Raw genomic sequence first — 19,302 nt, forward strand, 5'->3', positions numbered from 1 at the left:
TCCATTCCCCTTTAGGATGGCTTCTTTCTCAATAGGTCTCTAAGTCCCTAGACAGAGGGTCTCTGCTGGGAATAGTCAGTCTATCATTGTCCTGACATGTCAGAATATTGATGGACAGTCAACTGGAAACTATGCTCTATCCCTGATTTCCTAAACTTGAGGATGAGCCAAGGAAGACCTGGGTGTTCCACTTTGTGGTGTAGCTGACCACATTGTTTCCTCTGCTCCACCTCGGAAGTCATCTGCTTGGGGGTTTGCATGCTGTGGGATGCATTCCTTCAACCCGAGTCTCCATCTGGTTGTGTCTCTCAGGGTGATTGACATCCAAGCTCCCAGCTTTCTGATCTGATCTCTGCTGTCTCATTTTTCTCTTGCCTCTCTCAGTGCCCCCTCCTCACTCTACCCCAGCTATCTATGCCAACGCAAAGGGCCATCTGGTGCTGCTGGAGGCAGTGTGTAGGGTTGGACGGCCACCATGGCTGCACTCCTCAGCTGAATCTGCAAAGGGACAGAGGAGTCAGATAACTTTCTGGAGCTTCACAACATAAAGGACCTTGGCTCTGCTCAGAGTTTGCAGTTTCTCAGGTTTGTCTTCCGTGGTCATCATCATCTAATAATACCTCGTGCGTGCTGAGGCGGGCATGCCCCCGCCAGCCGTCATGAAGAGTTATGTAAAGCTCTCTTCCCTTAGTGGCAGGCTCCCCAGTGTGGCACAGGAGGCTCTCATGCCCTGACCTCCCCTGTCCTCTCCAGCTCCATCCCCCACTCCCCTTCTCTGGGAACTTTTCCTTCACCCACCTAAAATGGCCTTTTGCTCTCAGGCACATTTTACATGGTTCCTGTCTCATGACTCTGCTCAAACCACCCTCTTTTTGCCAGTGGATGGGGTCCCAAGCTAAAGGACATCGTAAACATCATCTTCAGAAGCAAGCCTCGTCATTCTCCCACTTGTCTCTAGCCACACTATGTGCTCTGTCCTCACTCTCCTCGTTCCCATCTCATGGGTGGTTTGTGTACACCTCTGCCATTGCCCTTACCTGATTGACAGAAATCAAATGAAGTGTTCCCTTTGATAATGAACTCCATCAGGCAGCCAGAGTCTGCTACATCATTTTTGGATGACTGCACCATCCCTGCCACAAAATACAGCTGATGAGTCATCTGCATAACTATTGAATGGAAGGCTTGGCTCCATGGATTTCTGTAGATTGGTGGTGTCAAAAAGGAGAGAAGCCTTCTGTAGAAGGGAGATTGGAATGTTGGTGCTGAGAGGACACTTTAATTTAAAAAGCACACTTTCAGTAACAGCTGTTAACATTTTGTCATTAAAGGTAACAGTGGAGAGGAGAAGAGTCAAGATGATCAAGACTAGGTAATTCCATCTTTCAGAAGATAGCGATTAATATAGAGTCCCACAATTGGTCAACCTGCCGAGACTAGGAGACCGTGGAGTGCTCAGCTCTAAATGGGACGTCTGTAGCATAGCCCGTCTCCCACGAGGCTCATTGGCCATTACAGATAAGGGGCTGAAAGGTTGTAAGGGTCAGAGGTTGTGGGCATGTGCAGTGAAACAGCATTTCTGCATGTGACAGGGCCACTGCACACACCAGTTCACAGGAACTGTGACTACAGGCATAAGACTTGCACACTAGCAGGCCACCCACACTTCTGGGAAGGATTGGGGGAAATGGGCTCATGAAGTCCCACCCGGAGCTGAGGAGTTATTGGCAAATACTGGCTTCTAGGGGTGGGAGAGTAAGTTTTCTTCAGAGATGTGGTCCCTGAGAGGCTTCTTCGGGCTTCAGGAGGTGGCCCTGTGCTCCTTCCATACTGACACACTAAGTGAGCTCAAGAGAGTAAAAACATGAAATTGGGAGGAAAAAGTAGTATGGTGGATTGGGAGGAATTGGGGGAAAATAAAGAGTGGATATTATCAAAATGCATATATGCATTATGAAATTCTCAATAAAATTCTCTGAGGAGGGGTGATTGGAATGTTGGTTTTGGTGGGACACATTTAATTGGAAAAACTCACCTTCAATAATAGTATTCTTTACATTTTGTCATCAAAAATAGTTACACAAGGATTGAGAAGAGTCCGGATAATCAAGAATAGAGCATTCCCAAGACAGGAAGAGATGAAGAACACCGGAAATCACAGAGTGGGTAACAGAACAGCCACAGAGGGGGCCTCAGCATGGGGAAGGGACACAGAGCCCCCGCCACTCGACTCCCCTGGAGAATCCTTACTCCACAAGTGAATCAGATAGCCTATGTGAAAAATGCTGCCCACTAGACAACCCATCAGCCCTCAAATCACTGCTAAGACAGCCGGAGATAGATGGGGGGTCAGCAGTGGAAGGGGGTCCTCCAGCTCAGAGGGCTGGGGCTAGCAGAATCCTGAGAGAAAACCTGTTGTTTGAAAGTGAGTTTCACAAGAGAGCTTGAGTAATGGGGGAAAAAATCATGAGTCAGGGAGCAAGAATTCAACCCACCACAGCTCCAGGGTGACAGACAGCCACGGGAAGAAGTTATTGTGAACAGAAGGGGCATCAGCTGGCAAGCCAAAATGTGCAGGTATCAGGAGGCTCAGCCCAGACAGTGAAGTTTGCAGAAGAAGGTGGACCTGCCCTTAGAGGCTAACTGCTGACCTCAATCACTTGAGAATGAATTTGAAATCTGATAGCCTTGAACTTATGTGGCCAACAGGCAAACAAACCTCCAGAGGCACTTCTCTTTCCCAAGGTGCTCTGAGAACTCAAAATGCTCAGCAGACTTCTTGACACTCATGACGTCAGCCCTCAGGTGGGTGCTTTAATGCTGCTCGGGTTGTTGGAGAACAGAGACAGGTCTAACTGTTCAGGTCTCAGTCCTTGGTTGTTTCATCGATTCTCAACGTATTTGAGAGACAATCCCCCAGCCCAGATAGAATATTAGCCATCTTAAGGTGTATGTCCAGGAAAATCTCCTGAGTGAGGAAAGCCTGCCCAGCCAGCAGACGTCAGAGTATGCCAGCAGAGGTCCCGGGTGCACAGAGCAGGGACATCATTGGAGAGCAGACAGCTCTGGAGGATGTTTGACACTTGTCCAGTACAGGTTCAGCCACAGCAGAAAATACAGGGAAGACAGAAGCCCACAGGTTTCACTGACATCCCACCTACCTGGTAGGCTTCAATTTCAGTGAACTCAGAAAGTCATTCAAATCTCATCTTTCTCTTTTTAAACCCTTACCCCCTCCCCTCTCTCTCTCTCTCCTCTCTCTCTCTCTCCTCCCTCTTCTCCCCCCTCTTTCTCTTATACTGTTAGTAGTACTTGTTTTTCTCTTATTTTTTTTAGAAAAGCTTTTAGGGCTAGGAAGATGCTCTAATGGATAACACACTTGCTGTCCAAGCCCTCAGATCTGATTTCAGATCCACAGTACCCATGCAAAACAAACAAAACAAACAAACAACAACAAACCCACCAGGCACAGCAGTGTGAGGCTATAATTCCAGTTCTGGGAAGATGGGCAGACACAGGCAGATCCTGGAGGTTTGCTAGCCAGAAAGTCTAACCAAAAAAGGTAAGCACAGGGTCAGTGAGAGACCCTGTCTCAAAACATAAGGTGGAGAGCAAGGAAGGAAAACACCTGAGAATCTGTGGCCTCTACATGAACACATAAGGGCATGGGCACTCACATACATGTATACATACACATGTATACATACACAGACACAGTTTTTTATTTTTATTACTTATATTCAACTATTTTTGTTGAATCTACATTTTTTTTTTATTACTGGGTGTGGTGGTTTGAATAGGAATGATCCCCATAGGCTCATAGATTTGAGTGCTTGGTCACCAGGGAATGGTACTATTTGAAAGGATTGGGAGGTGTGGCCTTATGGGAGGAAGTGTGTCCCTGGGGGTGGGCTTTGAGATTTCAGAAGCCCAAGCCGGGCCCAGTGGTACTCTCTTTTCCTGCTGCATCCATAACTACTGTGAGGTCATGACTGCCACGGCTGTGTGCTGCCCAGAAGATGACATTCCAGAGAGCTATTCTCACCGTCTTCCTACTTGCACTGTCTTTGACACCCTATTTCCCAGAGTTCTCTGCACTTTAGAGGGGATGGTACGGAGACCTTGTTCAGGGCTAATCACTGTCACTTACTTTCAGTATTCTGTGCAGCCGTAAGTCTCTGCAGTCATCATAGCTCACTGTAAAGGGGCTTTTCTGACTAATATCGAGAGTTGTAATTTTATATGGGCTTAAATATGTATATATATTTAGAAGATAGTTTAACACTGAGTCAATTTATTGAAACAGCAGAATGAAGTTTCCTCCTAGGTCTTGTGACTTTCCTAGCCACGTGCTTTTAAGTGGGTTTAAAGACAAAGTAGATCCCCTCCTGTGGAGTGGACCTCAAATCCAATCAGAGAGTGGTTGATTACCCCCCGCTCCCCAATATTGGTGACCCATGATAAACAATGCCTTGGGGGAACTGTGGGGGAGAATCCAGGAGAAAAGACAGAGGGCCTTTTACCTCACGTGCATTTTGTTCCCTGGATTGGTCTTGAATGTGCTTCTGTGCTTCCTGTGACAAACAGTTACATTTAATTTATAAGACATGTTTATTCCTGTTGGATGTCAGAACATAGCTCTAGAACTCATTCTGGTCAGTGTACTCTGAATCTGGATATGGTCTTCTGCCTGGCTTTCATGCTTTCCCAGATATAGTCTATAGTACATGCCAGGCAATCGTGTTTAAATTGGTCTGTCCTGAGAAAATTCTGGGAAAGGGCTGCTCTGTTACTATTTAATCTGTGTATTGGTGTTTATTTACATGTTTGTTTTTCTGATCATGTTTTTCTGAACTCAGACAGTCTTCCTTGGATTATTGCTTTCTTTGTTTTACGTATAAAAGTCCACTGACACTGAAGTGAGGTTGCCTACAACTTTAAGACTGTGCTCCACCCCATTCTTTCATGTCCTCAGGTTCCAGGTCTAACAGACAAGATCTACAGGATCTTGGCCGAAAAGTCAACAGGATCCATAGTTCATAGGGTTCACGGCTGAGCAATACTGTTGATGATGATTTTTCCACCAGCAGGATACATAGCATCTTCAGATGCTATAAAGACTAGCTGGCATGGAAGAAGCCTCAAGCCCAGTTCCAGCTTGATGTCTATATCTCATGCAACCAAGATGTCTTCAGCAATAGGGTCTTATTCATCTAGTTCTAGTGAACACCAAGGAAGAGCAGTAAGAGTCTATACTGTTTTAGGGGTCTCTAGGGCCTCCATGGCCAACAACTCATAGGGTATTATCCCACACCTGGCTTTGTGGTTGAGCTTTTTCAGCCATATATAGTGTTCTAATTTTATTCTACTGCTCTGATAAGACACTCTGACCAAAATCCACTTGCAGAGGGAAATGTAAAGGCTTACATCTCCAGGTCATAATCTATTATCAAGGGAAGTCATGGTAGATGCTCAAGACAGGAACGTGGAGGCAGGAACCATGGAGGAACACTGCTCACTTTCTCACTCACAGGCTTATACCTCTCTTGCACAGCCCAGGTACAAGGAATGGAGCATCTGCACAAGAAATTGTGCCACTCACAGAGGTCTGGGTTCTCCTACATCAGTGTAAGCAATCAAGACAACCCCTCACAGACATATCCATTGACCAAACTGATAAGGACAATTACCCAGTTGAGACTCTTTCAAGTGATTCTAGGCTGGATCAAATTGACAGTTAATGCTAACTAGAACTCAGGTCATCTCACTTCCAACCTTTTTCAGGGTCGGGGTGGGGATGTGGTTACAAGATTGTAGTTTTCCAAATGTCTTTTTCATACTCCTGTCTATTTGGTTGGCCCTCTCCCAATCCCCTGTCTTCTTTATTCCCCCACCAACTCCCTACTTAAGTCTTTCCACTCTCAGTATTCCTATCTCTACTTTCATACCCTCCCTCACTACCTTCCTTTGAGTCCTCCCCTCTCCTAGTGACCTCTATGTTTCTAGCCTCTCTAGAAACTCTAATTTGAACACACAGTATTAGAGATTCAGAGCTAGGATCTACATATGAAGGAGAACATATGGCATTTGATTTTTGTGCCTCCATGACTTCATTTAGTATATATATATTTCAGTTTCATCCATTTTACCTGCACATTTCATACTTTCATTTTTCCTTATGGTTGAATAAAATTCCATTGTGCATTGTCACCATATTTATATTAACTTTCATCATTTGGTGGAAATTTAAGCTGGTTTCCTATTGGAAATAGAGATGCAATAAACATGGATGGGAGAGACTCTCAGCTGTAGGATGCAAAGTTCTTTGGGTATATGCCCAGGAGTGAAATAACTGGGCTTTTAAAAAGTGTTCATCAGCCTTTTATGAATACAAATGGCTAATAAACACTTTTTAAAAGTGTTCAGCATTATTAGCTATCAGAGGAAACTAGAGCTGCTTTGAGATTGGCTAAGATCAAAATTAAAAAATGGAAATGCTGGTGACAATGTGGGAAAAGAGGGAACCCTTATTTATTATTTGTGGTGGAGAAGTCACTATAGGAAAACTTGTGAGGATTTATTAAAAATCTTGGGGGGAAAAACCTACCTACAGCCCAACTATTCTCTTACTGACTTCCTAGAGGAGCTTGGAAGTGCTCCATCTATTACTGCTTTGTAAAATAGTTTGAGGAGTTTTGATTGTAGTTTTTCCTTAGAAGTCATGTAGAATTATGTTACAAATCCATCTGAATATTTCTGTTGCGGGGGGCTAGGTTTTTTGTCGTTGTTTCTTTAATGACCTTGCTTGTGGCTCTGTTTAAATTATTTATGTTATCTTGGTTTAACTTGAGTAGGTCAGATATATCTAGAAACTCGTCTATTTAGTTTATGCTTTCCAACTTGGGTTTTTAAAAATACCCTTATGATTTTCTAGATTTCTTTGATGTATGTTGTGATATCTCTATTTATATTTAATTTTATTAACTTGGGTCTTCTCCCTTTCTTTTAGATAATTTGGCTAAGGATTTGTAAATTTTTTTCATCTTTTCAAAAAAACAACTCTTTCATTGATGCCTTGTATTTTTAAGTGTTTTTCCATTTCATTAATTTCTGCCCTAGTTTTGATTATTTCTTCCTGTCAACTGCTTTGGGTTTGGTTTGGTTTGTTTTTCAAACTCTTGAATTAGAACATTAAATTTTAATTCTTTCTGACTTTTTTTATTTTTATTTTATGTGTATGAGTGTTTTGCTGGTGTGTAAGTGCCACCACCACCTGTGTGCAGTGCCCATGGAGGTCTCAAGAGGGTCATCAGATACTCTAGAACTGGAGTTACAGATGTTTGTGAACCATGATGCGGGTGCTGGGAGGTCTCAAGAGGGTCATCAAATGCTCTAGAACTGGAGTTACAGATGTTTATGAACCATGATGTGGGTGCTATAAACCAAACCCAGGTCTCTGCAAGAACAGCAAGTGCTCTTAACCACTGAGCCATCTCTCTAGTCCTCTCTCTTTTTTTATGTAGACACTTATACATTTCCCTTTTAGGACTGCTTTCATTGTATCTCAGAGGTTGGGCATTGTTCTTGTTTTCATTTAATTCTAAGTCTTTTATCACTTCCTTCATGATTTTTCAATGATATGTTAATCATTCAAGAGTGTGCTATTTAATTTCCATTAGTTTCTGTATTTTCTGGAATTTCTTCTGCTATTAACTTCAAGCTTTATTCCATTGCAGCCAGATAGAATACATGGAGTTATTACAATGTTCCTAAATTTGTTAAGATCTGCTTTGTGTCTTAATATATGGTATATTTGGAGAGGCTTCAATGGGTGACTGAGAAGAATATGTCATGGAGTGTTTAAATGGAATCTTCAGTAAATATACATTAGAGCCATCATTTTGATCCAATGTTTTCTCACCACTAGGTCACTTAGCCTGTATTTAAAATGGAAAGTTTTTCTTTTTCCTTCACTTATGATAAATAGTGTAGTGATGTGACAGCAATGTCCCCCATAGGCTCAGGCACTTGAATACTAGGTCCCTAGTTGGTGGTACTATTTGGAGAGGTTATGGGGAGGTACAGCCTTACTGAAGGAAATACATCACTTGGGGGCAAGCTGTGAGAGTATAAAGTCTCATACCGCTTTCAGTTCACTTTCTCTGCTTCAAGCTTACAACTGAAAATGTGAGCTCTCCACTTCCCACTCCTGCTATCATGCCTGCTGTGTGCTGCTGTGCCTCCCTGCCATGATGGACTCTTCTCCCTCTGGAACCACAAACCCAAATCAACTCTTCTTTCTGCAAGTTACCTGAGTCATGGCATTTTATCACAGAAACAAACAAGTCAGGAATATAGACAGTTTTGCCAGGTAAATTAGTCTGGGTTGGCATCACTCAGTACTTGAAGCATGTTCTCCAATCTCTTCTGGCATTTATAGTTTCCATTGAGAATTCTGTCATTCTGATGGGTCAGCTTTTACACGTGACTTGTATCTTTCCTTTTGCAGCTTTGATACACGATCTTTGTTCTGCATAGTGAGTGTTTTAACTATTATGTTCTATGGAGAGAGTTTATTTCCAGCTCCTGTCTATTTGGCATTCTGTGTGCTTCTTGTACTTGAATGTACACCTCTTTCCATAGATTTAGGAAGTTTTCTTCTATAATTTTATTGGACAGTTTCTATGCCATTGACTTGGAATTCTTCTCCATTTTCTATGACTAAGTATAATTTGTAAATTTGGTCTTTTCATGGTGTCTCAAACATACTGCATTGTCTGATTTTGAGGTTTTTAAAAAATTATGATCTTCTTGAATGATCTAATATTCCACTTTGTCCTCAGGTCTTGATATTCTGTTCTCTACATAATCTATTCGGCTGACGTTTTCCACTGGGTGTTTTTAATAGACTTGCTGATTTTTAAAAAATTTCAGTTTGGGTGTTCTTTGGTATTTTGTCTCTACTAAATTCATTGTCTTCAATACATCATTCAGCTGTTTATTGTCTTGGATTTCATTAAGTTTATTCCTGTCTTCTTTAGGTTCATTCAGGTGTTTATGACTTCTTTGAATCCTTTGGACTCTTTAAACATGATTACAACTGTGTTTTTTTTTTTAAAAAAAAAAAAATCTGTCACTTGATTTTCATCTAAGTTGTTGTTTTGGTTCTATTACTATCTGCTAAAGGAGACTTCAAACTAACATTAGTCAGATGAGATAAAAGAGGGAGGCCACCATCAAAGGAGCCCCATGGTGGTGTGCATTTGAATGAGAGGGGAGGTGGTGAGATTGGGAAGAGTTGAAAAAGGGAAAACTACAACCAGAATATATTGTATGAAAAAAATCTATTTTCAATTAAATTAAAAAAAGGAAAAGGAGGTATCTTTGTGGATTTCTGTGGGCCTCTTTAGCACTTTGTTTCTTCCTTTTCTCATGTGGTCTTCATTTACCATGGTCTCCTAGTCCTTGTTCTCCCTCTCTGTTCTTGATCCAGCTGGGATCTCCCGCTCTCTTTCCCTCCACCCTCGCCCTTCATTGCTCCCACTCATGTCCAGGTTGTTCATGTAGATCTCAGCCATTTCTCCATCATTGGGCAATCCTCATGTCTTTCTTGGGGTCCTCACTGGTGATATGAGTAGCAGTCCAGGCATCCTTGTTCCACATCTAGTATCCTCCTATGAGTGAGTACATACCATATTTGTCTTTCTGAGTCTGGATTACCTCACTCAGGATGATTTTTTCTAGATCCATCTATTTGCCTGCAAACCTCATGATGTCATTGTTTTTCTCTGCTTAGTAGTATTCCATTGTGTATATGTGCCACAATTTATTTATCCATTCTTCAGTTGAAGGGCATCTAGGTTGTTTCCAGATTTTGGCTATTACAAACAATGCTGATATGAACATAGCTGAGCAAGTGCTCTTGTGGTATGATTGAGCATTTCTTGGGTATATGCCCAAGAGTGGTATAGCTGGATCTTGGGGGAGATTGATTCCCAATTTTCTAAGAAAGCTCCATATTGATTTCCAAAGTGGTTGTACAAGCTTGCATTCCCACCAGCAGTGGAGGAGAGTTCCCCTAGTTCCACATCCTCTCCAGCATAAAGTGTCTTCAGTGTTTTTGATCTTAGCCATTCTGACAGGCGTGAGGTGGTATCTCAGAGTTGTTTTGATTTGCATTTCCCTGATAATTAGGGATGTTGAGCAATTCCTTAAATGTCTTTCAGCCATTTATTTCCTCTGTTGAGAATTCTCTGTTTAGTTCTACAGCCCATTTCTTAATTGGACTGTTGGTCATTTTGATGTCTAATTTCTTGAGTTCCTTATATATTCTGGATATCAGTCCTCTGTCAGATGTGGGGTTGGTGAAGATCTTTTCCCATTCTGTAGGCTGTCGCTTTGCACTGCTGGCAATGGCTGAGAGACAACCGTGACTGACCTACTCTGGTGATGAGATGGCCAAACACCCTAATAGTTGTACCAGAAACCCCATCCAAGGACTGAGGAATCTGGATGCAGACATCCACGGCTAGGCCCCAGGTGGACAGCCGGGAGTCTAATTAGTGAGAAAGAGGAGGGTTTATATGAGCGAGAATTGTTGAAACCAAGGTTGGATAAAGCACAGGGACAAATAGCCAAATGAATGGAAATACATGAACTATGAACCAAAGGCTGAGGGGCCCCAACTGGATCAGGCCCTCTGAATAGGTGATACAGTTGATTGGCTTGATCTGTTTGGGAGGCATCTAGGCAGTGGTACCAGGTCCTGTGCTCATTGCATGAGTTAGCTGTTTGAAACCTGGGACTTATGCAGGGATGCTTGGCTCAATCTGGGAGGAGGGGACTGGACCTGCCTGGACTGAGTCTACCAGGTCGATCTCAGTCCTCAGGGGAGGCTTTGCCCTGGAGAAGGTGGGAATGGGGGGTGGGCTGGGGGGAAGGGGAGGGGGCCAGGAAGGGGGAGAACAAGGGAATCTGTGGCTGTTATGTAGAACTGAATGATATTGTAAAATAAAATAAAAGGAAAAGAAAAAGAAAAAAAAAGGAAAAGGAATATTCTTAACAGCAACACTTAGAAAAAAGAGGCCACTACATGTTAATGCAAGACATACTCCATTGAGAATATATAACATGTGTGGGTGTATATTACAATAAACACTAATAGACACAAAAGGACAGATAGGTCACCATACAATGATAGCAGGTGGCTTCAGTACTACACTTTTATCAATTGTTATGTCATCCAGACTAAAGGTCACAAAGAAACATCAGAGTTAAAATCACCACAGAATGAGTGGACTTAACAAGTATCTATTGAATATTCCTTTCAATAGCTACAGAATATATAGTCTTCTTAGTGAGCCATGGAACTTTTTCTAAAATAGACCACATCCTAGCTAATAAAGCAAGTTTTAAGCAACAAAAAATAACTAAAATAATTTCTTGTATCTCATCAGATCATAGTAGAATAAACTCCAAGGAAAGAGTTGGAGAGTTATATCCATTCATACAGTGCTTGCTGAACAAGGTTGGGGAAATAGTCCCATTCATACAGTGCTTGCTGAACAAGGTTGGGGAAATAGTCCCATTCATACAGTGCTTGCTGAACAAGGTTGGGAAATAGTTCATTCATACAGTGCTTGCTGAACAAGGTTGGGAAAATAGTCCATTCATACAGTGCTTGCTGAACAAGGTTGGGGAAATAGTTCCATTCATACAGTGCTTGCTGAACAAGGTTGGGGAAATAGTTCCATTCATACAGTGCTTGCTGAACAAGCATGAGGTTCTGAGTTTGATCCCCAATATACATGCAAAACCTAAGTGCAGCAGCACAGCCCCCATTCCCTAGAGCTAGGAAAGTGAAGACAGGAGGATCTCTGGGATAGTCTTGCTCAATTGGTGAGCTCCTAGTTCAGTAAGAGACCCTGCCTCAAATATAAGGTGGAGAAAACTAAAAGAGAGCTGGTGTCACACACCTTTAATCACAGCACTCAGGAGGTGGGAGGCAGAGGCAGCAGGATCGTTGAGTTTGAGGCCACCCTTATCTACAAAGTGAGTTCCAGAACAGCCAAGGCTACTCAGAGAAAGTCTGAAATTAAAAAAAAAAATAGGATGGAGAATGATAGAAGAAGATAGTCAATATAGACATCTGGCCTCTATCCTCTATGTACACATACACAGGAACATATAAACATGCCTACACTATATACAGAAAAAACAAACAAGTGAAAACTGTATTCAATAATAAGAGAAATCACAGAAATTCTACAGATACTTTGAGGTTGAACAATAGACCCCTGAATAATCAGAAGGTCACTAAAGAAATCAAGGATGAAATGTGAAATCTCATAGATTAAAAGAAAATGAAATCACAACTTATGAGATCTTGTAGGACACAGGGAAGGTGGTTCTGGGAGAACCTTTAGAGCCATGTGTACTTACAGTGAAAATTAGAGGGACTTCAAATAAATAAGTTAAAGGTAGGTCTTAGGGTCTTAGAAAAGCAAGAACAAGCCAACACCAAAGCACCAGACAGGAAGCAATTTTAAAGATCAGAGAAGTTAATGAAAAGGAGACTAAAACCATCACAAAAATCAATGAAACAATTCCTTGAAAAATAAGTGAGATCAATAGTGTTTACCCAAACAACCAAATGACCCAGATCAATAAATTACAAATGAAAAAGTTGGCATCACAGCAGATACTAGTGAGATTCAGCAATTGTTAAGAAAAACTTTGACCCTCTCCACCCACCCATCAACACTGGAAACAGGTGGGTGAGCTGACCTAGTGGTCATAAGAGCAGGAGAGATGTTTCTGACCCCCACCAGCTGCAACACTTGGGAGAGCAGGCCCTGCGCCTCACCACAACAGCACATTAGAGCCAACCCTGTTAGCACAGATGTGGGCGAGCCAGCCCCGAAATTGTGACCATGGCAGAGCTGTCCCCATTTCCCATCTGGCAGACCTACAGCTGCCCAGGCCCAATCCCAGGGTTATTACCTGGCCTGCCCCAACATCCACCTCATCTATGACCTGCTGGAACAAGTGAAAGGACCCAACCTGCAGACCCAGAGCTGCAGGATCTCCACAACACAAGGCAGCAGCAAGATGTCCAGGAAGAGTCCTAGTGGAGGCACAGCATCAAATGTATAGTAAAGACCATGGGCCTAAAACCAGACCAATGACTCTTTGCAATGAACACTTGCAAGGAGAGATATACGGACAAAGGGGTATAAGGCACAACTTGGGTCCCACTGCAGTTTCCATGAGAAGATTTTTAATTCCTTTCATTTTTTATTTTTCTCATTTTATTTTCTTCTTTTTTTCCTCTTGAATTTCGTTTTATTTGGGGGAGAGTGCAAGAGCAAAGGGTGATGTAAAGGGATGGGAAATGAATAAGATCAAGACACATGATGTGAAAAACATAGAATAAATAAATTTTTAAAAAAGAAAAACTTTGAAAAATTGTCTTCTACATCTTGGAAAGTCCAGAAGAATGGGTAAAATCATATGCATATTACCTATCAAAATTAAACCAAGAGGGTATAAACAATGTAAACAGATCCACAAGAGGCAACAAATAATAATAATAAAAGCTTTCTAACAGAAGAATGCCTTTGCTGGACAGATTCACTTCTAAATTCTACCAAACTTTTCTTTCTGCACTAATATTTTGAGACAGGAGCTCACTATGTCACTATGTAGCTCAGGGTAGCGTGGTACTTGCTCTACAGATCAGGCTGGCCTCAAACTCACAGAGCTCCACCTGCCTCTGCCTCAATAGTGCTGGGATTGGAGGCATGCACCACCACAACTGGCTTCCAGCCATCTCTAAAGAAGTGCTCACACCAGTGTTCTTGACAGTTTCATTAAATAGAAAGAGAAAGAATATCTCCAAACTCACATTATGAACCAAGGACTACCCTGATACCAAAGTCAGATATAGACACAACAAAAATGGATCGGTATTCTTTATGAATGTAGATGCAAAGGTTCTTAACAAAAAAATCAGATTCATGCTTGATGTCCTATGCATGCCTTTAATTCCAGCATTTGGGAGGCAGATGCATAGGATCTCTGTCAGTCAGAGGCCAATTTGATCTACATAGAAAGTCCCAGGCCAGTCAGGGCTACAAGTGAGATCCTGTCTCAAAAGAAAAAAATTAAAATACACACACACACACACACACAAAATTTAAGCACAAACAAGGCAATGCTAATTTCACTTTCCATTGCTTTGTAACACTATCTTAGATGTCCTAGCCAGTGCAGTGAGACAAAAGGAAAATACAAATAGATGAGGAAGAGAAAATAAAGCTGCTGTTTGTAGATGGTAGAAAAATCAAAAGAATTTAAAAAAGTATTTTCTTGGCTTTGACAAGTATAATAGCAATGAAAGATGCAGGTTAATGAACAAGAGTTGTTATTATTACTACTGATGTCATTGTGTGCATATATATATGTATATATATACATATATATGTGAATTACGTGTGTGTGTATGTATGGAGGAGTGGTAGTCACAGGACACATGTAAAGGTCAGAAGCTAACTTTATGGAGTCAGTTCTCTCCTTTCACCTCTATGTGGGTTCCAGAGATAGGTTCCAGAGATAGACTCTGGATCATCTGGCTTCACCAGAAGCCCTTTTACCCACTGAGACACTTCACTGGCCCTTCATCACTTTTCTATATGCTACCCTTGAAAAGTGGAATTTGAGGTTAAAACTATATTATCATTTATATAATCACTCTTCCACATGATATATTTACATGCAAATGTGACAGCACATCAGAAGAGCTATATGTGGGAAATGAATAACTCTAATAAAATGTATCGGAGAAGAGCCAAAGAGAGGTACTCCATGTTCACAGATGAATCAGTATTTTCCTCAAGCCAATCCATAAACTCACTTCACTCTCTGTGAAAATTCTATCAAGTTGTGTTCTTTCTGGGTATCAAAAACTTATTATACACCTTTAACATACACACAAAAGATCAAAATTAATCAACAAAACATTTAAGAGCAAAGCTGGTAGACTGCTACTATCCTTCAAGGCCAACTATGGAACTTCAGTTATTGGGACTGGGATTAGCGAAAAAATATGCACATAGCTGGGTGGAAGAGAAGAGAGCCCAGAAGTGGGTGCAGACAATGCAGATATCTGCTTTTGACAAAGACACACAGTCAATGCCATGGAGAAATATTCCCCCAAAATGGTGCTAGGATATTTTGACATCCATGTAGGGGCAAACCGAGTCTGGACGGACCTTATAGTCTCCATAAAAAAAAAAATCATTCAAATGGTTCACAGATCCAAATGTAAAATGTAAGACTATAAAACTCCTAGAACAAAATATAGGGGAAAACTTGAGAGATTTGAGGGTGTTGACTTTTAACTGTGGTACAAAATAAATAGTTCAGGGAAGAAGTTGGACTTCATTCATTTAAATCTTCTGTTTTGTGAAAGACAATGTAAAGGAAATGAGAAGATAAACACAGACCAGCAGAAGCTATTTGTAAAAGATAATCCAACAAAAGACAGTTATCCAAAATAGAACTTAATAAGATAATGAACAACTTGACTAAAACATGATATGGCATATATATATGGCATATATACATAAACATACAGTATACACACATATATAATATATATGTTAGGCTGTGTATGAAGAAGTGTCTATGTATGTGTGTGCATTTATATGGCAATTTATCACATGAAAATATGCTTGACATCAGGTGTCACTATGAAATGACAATGTAGATGACAGTGATGTGTCACTGCATTAGACAGTGGAATCCCACAGAACTGGTAACACTGACACTGGTGAGGCTGTGGAGCACAGAGATTCTTGTCATTGCTTGTAGAAATGCATATAATTTGGCATTGACCTTAATTGAACTGAAAACATGTTCATATAAAACCTCAATGTAGATTATTATTGCACCTTTATTAAAATCTCTCAGGACTTAAAAGCATGTAGCATGCCCTTTAGTAGGTGCACAGATGAAAATCATGTCACAACCAGGCAATGGACTGTTAACTGAGAAGAAATGAACACCTAGCTGTAGAAATACATGAGAGAGATTCAAAGGAATGCTACTATGTGAGAAAGTGACTATCCAGAGCCACACACTGTACTATTCCAACTATATGACATTTCAGAAGAGACAATACCGGGAAGACAGAAAGCAGTGGTTTGCAGGGGAGCAGGAGGAAAGCATAGCTAGACAGAGGACAGACTTGGAGGACAGTGAAACTGCCATGCATGATAATGAAGGGTAGTAACATCCCATTACTATCTGTTGAAGGCCACAGCACACCCACGGAAGAACCCCAATGCACACTATGTACAGGCTTCAGGGTATGATGTGCCAGTGATGTGTTCATTAGCTGTAACAAATGGACCCCTCTGGGGCAGGATAGTAGCTATACATATAGGAGGATAAGCAGCATGCAAGGAATTCTGTACTTTCCAGGGAGTTTTGTAGTCAACCTAAAACTTCAGTTACACACACACACACACACACACACACACACACACACACACACACACACATCTATAGCTAGGTGTGTTGTCTCATGCCTGTAATTCTAGCACTTGAATGACTAGTGCAGGTAAATTGCCTGGATTTGAGGCCACCTGGGCTACACAGTGAGCTCAAAGCCAGCCTGTAGTATGGAATAATACCCTGTATCCAAAAATATTATTATTATCATTATTATTGTTGTTGTTATTGTTACTTTTAAATTAAAAAAAAACAACACAGCACCCTTTCATTTCCTCTTAATTACATAACTGGATTATAGGGGGTGGGAAAGAAAAGACATTTCAAGAAATAATTGCTTAGATTTTTCCAAATTTGAGGAAAATTACAAAGTCACAAATCTAAACTTAACCCAAAACACTAGATATATAAAGGAAAGTACAAGGTACATTGCTTTAATTGAAAAAAAAATGGCAACAAACAAAATCTCAAAGCAACTGAAATATCTCTCTTATAAACAGAGAAACAAAGATAGGGGTTAAACAAGACTTTGAGGGCTATATTGGAATGGTTTGGGGCATCAATTTATAGGCAGAGATCATCATATTTGATCTTAAAATACATGCTGCTTAGCAGAAAGTTCCTAGCTGGTGTAGTCTAATTGGTGAGTTCTTGACCAGAAAAAGACTCTATCTCAAAGGAGACAGAGAGTATACCCGAGGCTGACTCCTGAGCACGACTTCCAGCCTCCACACCCATCCACACCCTCACACAATGTCCACATAAAAAATAAATCAAGAGACAGCCATTATATCTACATTAATAACTACCAAAATAGATTTCTGAGCAAAAAGGAACAAATAAGGTCATTTTATAATGAGAAAGGGTAGAATGATCAGGAAACTGTTGTACTTGAGAGTAGAATTTAAAAGAAATAAATAAAACAAAATCCACTGTAGTTGCAAGAAGAAATGGACAACTCTACAGTTAAGTGACAGATCTCTACCGAACAATTCACCGAACAAGTACTAAAAATCAGCTGGGTTGGAAACAGCCTGAAGAACAGCATCAGCCAACGTTTAATGGAAACCTAGAACACTCCATCCAATAACAGCAGGATAGCCATGATTTTCAAAGGAACATGGCAAATGTACCAAACTAGATCATGGCATAGTGGTAAATTCTACCAAACATTCAAGAAACAAATTATGTCTATTCCATACAAATTCTTCTAGAAAACTGATGAAGAGGAAATACTTTCTGTTCTTTCTCTGAGGTCAACATCACCACTTCCCCAACCAGATGATGTTCTTGTGTCTTTACCTCTAGCATCTTTCTCTGTTCTTTTGGATGCTACTGTGAATGAAAGGATTTTCTCATTTCAGGTCATTCTTTACCAACACATAGAAAGCCCACTGCTTTTTGTATACTGATATTGTATGACGTATGAATCCGTTTGCAGTTCTAATTGACTATGGTATCTTCACACAGGGTCACATCATCTTCATAGAAAAATGGATTTTCCTCTACCTTTTCAACTGGATAGAGTACTTATTTTTCTTACCTCAAGGATGACTAGAAGAGGTGACAGCAAACAAACTTGTCTTGTTCCCAGCTCCAGGGTGAACATACCCAATCATCCATGTTAGAAACAATATTAGCAGAGATTTTACATAGGTGACCCTTGCCAAGCTAAGTTGGTTCTTGTATCTTCTTCCAACTGATATTTCTTTTTTTCTCAATTTTTGGAGTTTTTATTAACAGTGGATATTGATTATTAAGTGTTTGTCGTGCTGTGAATGGGGAAGGTGCCCCATAGTCTCATGTACTTGAACCCTTGGTCCCCAGTGGCTGGCACTGTTTAGGGAGGTCATGGAACTTTTTGAAGGTGGAAACTTGTTGAAGGAAACAAGACCCGGGGCAGGGTGCTTTGAGGGTTTGTAGTCCTCAATCATTTCCTACACCTCCCCCCAACCCCCCCCCTGCTGCTTCCAGTGTGTAGATGAAAATGGGACCAGTCAACTTTCTGTTCTTGATATCTTCTCCACCATGATGGACTTGTCTCCCTTTGGAACCATGAGCTAAAACACCTTCCTTAATTTGCTTTTTTCAGGGAGATTTCATCACAACAGTAGAAAAGGAACTAAAACAAGACTTTATTTCCTGAACACATTGAGGTAATCATAATCCTTAATTTGTTAAATGGTAAACTGCATTGATTGCTTTTGTAATGTTAAATTAAGATTGCTCCCCTGAGAAAAAGCCCATGCAATTATATATATATATATATATATATATATATATATATATATATATATATATATAAAAACTGATTTGCTAATTGTTGCTAGGAACTAGATTTGGTAGCTCAGCGCTCAGTAGGAGAGTACAAAGAGACTTTATACCCAGCATGGGTGGTTTAACGCCAGTTTCAACCATATAGCATAGGGAGATCCCGGCTCAAAGCAGCAACAGCATTGTTAAGGATGTCTACATCTAACTTGTTAGTGGTGGCGCGTACCTTATTCCCAGCACTTGGGAGAGTGAGGCAGATGGATATCTGAGTTCAAGGTCAGCCTGGTCTATAAAATGAGTTCCAGGATACCCAGGGCTGTTACACAGAGAAACCCTGTCTCGAAAAATAAAAAGCCTGTATCTGTGATTACAAGAAATGTTGGTCTGTAACTGTAATTATTGTCATAGCACCTTCTAGGAAGTTCTAAAACAATTTTCCTGAAGATAAACATTTAGTTCAGTGGAATAGCGATGGAGGTCTAAAATTAAAATATGTATGGCCAGTAAATTTTA

This window comes from Peromyscus leucopus, chromosome 3 (assembly GCF_004664715.2).
Source record: "Peromyscus leucopus breed LL Stock chromosome 3, UCI_PerLeu_2.1, whole genome shotgun sequence".
NCBI classification, from domain to species: Eukaryota; Metazoa; Chordata; class Mammalia; order Rodentia; family Cricetidae; genus Peromyscus; species Peromyscus leucopus.